The sequence below is a fragment of the Rana temporaria genome, chromosome 11 (genome assembly GCF_905171775.1).
Source record: "Rana temporaria chromosome 11, aRanTem1.1, whole genome shotgun sequence".
NCBI classification, from domain to species: Eukaryota; Metazoa; Chordata; class Amphibia; order Anura; family Ranidae; genus Rana; species Rana temporaria.
The window spans coordinates 81479733-81486092 of record NC_053499.1 but is presented as its reverse complement, the minus strand read 5'-3'; the positions used below and the strand labels follow the sequence as shown (position 1 = coordinate 81486092).

The 6360-nt window shown below is 46.9% G+C and overlaps 1 pseudogene; it reads right to left on the bottom strand.

Moving 5' to 3' along the window:
• Positions 1-1104: 1104 nt before the first annotated feature.
• Positions 1105-1233, bottom strand: LOC120918038 (annotated as a pseudogene).
• Positions 1234-6360: the final 5127 nt, after the last annotated feature.

Genomic DNA, 6360 nt, shown 5'->3' with positions numbered 1-6360 from the left:
GTTTACGTTTTTGAATTTGGCGCCGATCTCCGCTCCCGTGCATCGTAACGTCGCAGGGAACGGAGATCGGCGGCACAGGAGGACGCTGTTTGAATCTAAAGAGCACCCACTCGCTCACACAGTGCGGTGGCATCGCTGGATCCAGGGACAAGGTAAGTAAACACTGTCTGTGGATGCTGCGAGGCAAGCCCGAGTCTGACTCAGGGTTACCGATCGCAGCACAGAAATCTAACCCCGAGTCAGACTCGGGAACACCGCCAGGAGGGTTAAACACATATAAAGTGGTGAGTTTGAAGAATATCTTAATTTTTTTGGAAGAAATAAAATGCAGAGTTTGAGGAGCAGCTTTATTTTTTATTGTGAAAACCTAGGTGTTTGATGAGAGGAGTAAATTTCTGCAAAAAATAAAATAAAAAATTCCTTTTTCTATTGAAAAGCCTGTGGCGTGCAAAACACAACCCAAAAACTTCACCCGGTGCAGGAAAAATGTGCACACACATAAAGAGTGACACAAAAAACTGTGACGGGTGCATTGTCAATTGGTCCTCCGAAAAGGGCCCAGCTCTGATTCCCCGGGGCGTTAGGCTCCTGGCAGGGAAAAGAGTGATCTGTGGTCCATGCAGCCTAAGCCACATGGACCCAACTTGATCCATGCAGCCAAAGCCACATGGACCCAACATCCTCGGAGGGACTGCTGAAACAGAACCCTCCTCTGTGAGGCTCCCCCGAAGGGAGACCACTCGTGCAATGTATGGCACCCCTGGACTGCCACTCCAGGGGCACTATCTCCACAGGCTTTTCAACTATCCCTGACCCCCGGTCCGGACCGGCAGCACCCTTCCCAGCCAGGAAGGTAGGAGAAGAGGTCGGGGAGAGCCCACCTAAGCAGGCTACTACCCACAACCCCCAACTCTCCCACCTAATTACATTCAGGAAATACTACCCGCCCCTCCCGGCGAAAGGAGGAGCAAGGGTTCTCTCCCGAACAACTGACTGGGGCAGACACCACCAAATCCAGGCCAGAGGCCAGGGGCCCAGCCCTCCAGCTTCGACCTCATGCCTCTCTGTCCCGATCAGAAGGTTTTCACCTCCACGCCAGCAGGCTTAGCGTCCGCCGACTGCCATCCCTTTCCCCCTCGCCGGGTACTGGGGACAGTCAGCATAGCACCACCTACTGGCAACTGATAAGAACAGATACTACACTCGATCTTAGCCAAAAGGCAGAGAAGCGACTGTAGACACCCATGATGAATTTGTACATCATATCCCCTCTTAAACACCTCTTCTCCAGAGTGCATAACTGTAATATACTGAATGTAATTGATTCACATAGCTGAGTTCCTCCATCCCTTTTGTTAATTTTATTGCCCTTCACTGAACGCTTTCGAATTCAATGTCTTCACTAAGGATTGGTGACCAAAACTGAACTGCATTAGGAATGGTCCTGATGCTCGCAAACAAACCGAACATATGAGGCATTTGCAGCAAATTCAAGCACCGCAGAGTGCCCCATAATGCACTGCAAGATTGCAGTGCATTGATGGCTGCTGATTGGCCAAAGCATGCACCTGTTCTGCATGCTTTGACCAATCACAGCACCCTCTGCTGTGAGAGCCATGATTGGCCAAAGGGAGGGGGCTCATGGCTCAGGGGGCTAAGTCCATGCCCCCCACACTATATAAGGCTGCATATATGGCGGCTGTATATCGTGTTATGATTGAGAGAACGTTAGCTAGAGGCAGGTTAGTTTATAAGTGAAGTGTGGTGGAGAGTTGGCTGTATGCAGAGGACATAGCCAAATTTCCTATCTCTTGTGCAAATAAGCACACATTTCGTCTTAAAGGGGTTGTAAAGGAAAACAAAATTCCCCCTAAATAGCTTCCTTTACCTTAGTGCAGTCCTCCTTCACTTACCTCATCCTTCAATTTTGCTTTTAAATGTGCTTATTTCTTCTGAGAAATGCTCACTTCCTGTTGTTCTGTCTGTAACTCACCACCGTAATGCGAGGCTTTCTTCCTTGTGTGAAGAAAGCCTCTTGAGGGGGGAGGGGGCGAGCAGGCAAGTCAGGACACTCTCTACTTTGCAGATAGAGAAAGGAGCTGTGTGTTAGTGGGCATCCTGACACTCCTGCTCGCCCCCTCCCCCCTCAAGAGGCTTTCTCCACACCGGGAAGAAAGCCTTGCCTTACGGTGGTGAGTTACAGACAGAAGAACAGGTAAGTGAAGGAGGACTGCACTAAGGTAAAGGAAGCTATTTAGGGAAAACATTTTTTCCCTTTACAACCCCTTTAATGATATAATGCATCTCAGCTAAAAATTCACTTACCAATCATTCGCTTTCCCATTCATTCAAGTAAAAGAGACCCTTATCGAGAACTCGATAATAGAACTTTTTAAATTACTATTAGTTTTCTCTGGAGCATTGTGTAGAAATTCATCATAAAATTCTAGGGATAAACACTTGGGGCCAGATTCACGTAGATCAGCCGATCTATAGATCCGCTCGATCTACGTGATTTAAGATCCGCTCCCGCAAGTTTGAGAGGCAAGTGGCTAATTCACAAAACACTTACCTCCAAACTTGCGGCAGCGGATCCTAAATCCCCCGGCGGAATTCAAATTCCGCGGCTAGGGGGAGTGTACAATTTAAATCAGGCGCGTTCCCGCGCCGATTTAAAAGCGCATGCGCCGTCCGGGGAATTTCCCGGCGTGCATTGCTCCCACTGACGTCGCTAGGACGTCAGTGGTTTCGACGCTTACGTAAACGACGTCCATCCGTATTCTAGAACGACTTAGGCAAACAACGTTAAAAAATTCAAATTTGACGCGGGAATGCCGGCTATACTTAACATTGGCTGCGCCTGATAAAAGCAGGGGTAAGTATACGACGGGTACGCCGCTACGGAAACGTCGTAAGAAGACTGCGTCGGGTCCGCGTACGTTCGTGAATTTGCGTATCTCGCTGATTTACATATTATTCAAGGTAAATCAGCGGGAACGCCCCGGCGCCATTTTCAAATTGAAAAAAAGATCCGACAGTGTAACACAGTTACACCTGTCAGATCTTAGCCCTATCTATGCGTATCTGATTCTATGAATCAGGCGCATAGATAGGACCAGTGTAAGTCAGAGATACGATGGTGTATCTCTGAGCCTGACGTCGCTCGCTGCCATCCTTTGAAAGCACACGCTGTGTGTACTATTTGCTGCTGTTTTTTCCTATTGGCTAATGTGAGTAGCCTGCAATATATTTTTAATAAAATGTTTAGCTTGTTAAACAGAGAGCACTTAGATCTGTGTTTTTTTATTTATGATCCAAATGCTGCTGAGTTTGAGGAGTCTGTCCTTAACACATTGTATCAACCTAGTGTTTTGATCTCTGCTGGTAAAACAGGGGTCCATACCTGAAGGTGAGAGTAGCCATTTCTAATGGTGGAGGGATCACTTTACTTTGGAGTTATAAGTCACCGGTGAAGATTTTTGAATTTGTTGTTTCACAATTTTTGGATTTTTTTCACTTTATTGGACTTTTATATATTTATTTATTACCATTGATTATCCTGCAATTGAAATAGTTGTTTTTTGCATTTCACTTATTTCTTATTGTAATGTTGGGGTTATTTAGCATCTTTGTTGAGCATACCAGTGAGCAGAGTCCACGCCAGTTGTGCTTTTTAACGGTTTGTTGACCCACTTTTATTAAAAGAAAGAAAAACGTCCATCCAGAATTTCCCACGCAGGGGGTTTCAAGTTGCTACAGCAATAAAGAAATAGTCAACCGAAAATGCCGAGCCACCTGTCTCTCTTCAGAAATACAGCCCCTTAGGCTTACACTTCAGTCCTCTTGGCCACGTACAAAAGTACCTGTACAAATCACTGTACCTTCTCTCAGCTTCTGTGCTGCTCAGCCCACAGCTTTGGGTCCTCGGTCTATACCATGCAGGAATGCATGCTTCTCCCTTGCTTGCCTGGACTCCTCGGGAGGGTGGAGTCCAGAACACTGGTCCTGACTCTACTATAAGCCCAGGAACCACCTGTTCAATCAACCAGCCAGACTCCTGGCTGTTTCCAAAACCCGGTCCCAGGATTGGAGATTCCATTACACCCATGTCACTATAGAATCTCCGGGCTCCAGGTCCCCAAGTGGATTTTATAAACTTTGGAGGAAACTGACCAAACAGATTCCTCCACATTAAATAACCCTGGAGCCCCTCAACCTGCCTATTTGAGAATCCTGGGCGACCATTACCAGGACAGGGAACTGTACTATTACATACCCCCCCCTTTGTTTCGATCCAGAGGGAGGAACACCAGCACCCATCATCATGGTTGGGACACCTCTGTGCTGGCTGTCAGCCACATAGGCCCAACCTTTTTTCCAGGTGCGCTTCCAGGTACGTCCCACCCTGGATCTTAACAAGCTATACTTCCCTATACTCAGCCTTCTCCCTCTTCTTTTGGGGTTCCATAAGCACTTCCTCTTTTGAAATTTAAACAGGGCACCCCTGGTCTTTCTACCAACCCTTCTGCCTCCACGCTTTAGGTTCCCAGGTTTCCCAATACCTTTGGACACCACACTGTCATGTACCTTTAACAAATTATTGGGTTCATCATTGATATACATATTCTAACCAACTTTACACCTCTCAATGTTGCAAAAGTCACCAATGCCTTTTTTTCAGCATTTGCTAGGGCAGAGTCTGCAGAGGGCACACATACCAAAGGGTTGCCATCACCCACGGGAACCTCAGAGGACGTCACCTCCCCTGGGTTCACCCTCTCTGCAGGCAGCTGTCCTACCACTTGACCTGTTCTGATGCCATCTGTATTTTTATCCACCTGAAGAGACAAGCTCTCCTCTGATCCACATACAATTTTTACTGCACTTCTTATCCGTTTGTTACCTAGACCAAACATTGGACTGGGGACCCCAGTCTCTTTAACCACCTTCGGTTGGGCCCCAGTTAGGATTTCTGCTGCTTTATGGTCCACACTTGGCCCTTCCATCTCATGTGATAGTACCACTGGTACAGCATACATGCCCTTCACCGACAACTGACCAGTACTATCTTGAACCATAGCAGCAGAAATGCCTTCTACCTGGCTGTTAGGTGGTGAAACCTCAGACACTTTCTTTTCGCCAAAGCCTCTCCCATAAACCTCTTGTACAGGAAGTAACCCATCAGCATACCTAGAGGCGAATTTTAACACTAGTAATACAGTCATAAATAAAACATTTTTGTCTTGTCTTCCTTTGTGCTGTACCACCTGCCACTTAGGGGTCCACCTAATGGTACTCTGCAGTACCATCTGACTGTGGTGGAGACACCCCAGTATAGACTGGCTGTACATCCTAAAGTTTAAGCATCTCCTTTAACACTTTTGTTAGAAACCATAGCCTTGGCTTCGGATTGAAGTCCTTCCTGGGGATTTTCCTGACACTAGGAATGCAGACAGACTCACTTGCTGAGACGCGAGAGGTTGCAAGGTTTAATGAAACCTTCTCCCAGTTGGAGATGACCACAGCCTGGTGCTCTACCAGAGCGCTGCCAGGTGCTTGACTCGCACCCAACTTCTCAGGTTCAGCACCAATGAACTGCTTCACATTACCATTGACAACATCACTTTGACACGCCACGTCAGCATCATTTTTTGTAGGTTGCGGACAAAGTGTCTGCTGTGTGCTCGCCCTTATGTGGTCCATATTTTTCACAAGGGTTAACCCCTGCAGCAGCCACCGCGCCTTCAGGTATAAGCTGTTCTGCCATTCCTCCTGCTGGCACAGCAGAAACTTTGTCCACCTTACTTTTATGCATGAAAGCCTCATCTATCAGGGACATTAGATTTTTACCCCAACTATCCCAATCCGTTGTAGCTCCATCCGCCCAAGGACACACATTAGAACAGATGGGTTTAGTTGCAGAGTCATTACCCAAATTACAAATCATGGCAGACTTCGATAACACATGTTCTAGCACCACAGGTTGCAATATACCACAACCACTACCTTGCTCGGGCGGTGCTTCATGAGCCTCACACACCTTTGCATTTTTTCACATGTTGTTTTAACCCACCATTTACCTGCACATTTTTAGTACTAGCAGCTTGCACTAACACAATACAATTACACGGTACAGTTCCACTCTGTCCCACCAGAGTGACATACCAGTTGTCCATGGCAACCTCCGACTTCAATACATGAAGTTCCCTGGAGATTTCTGGGGACAACTGTGCTGTCTTACCATCAGTTGCTACAGGCAACGGCCCATTTGTGACAACAGCTTTTGCTCTGAAAGAACCTGGGGTTTTCCCAACAGCAGCAAACTTTTCATTAACAATAACACTTATAGCATTTTTAGTT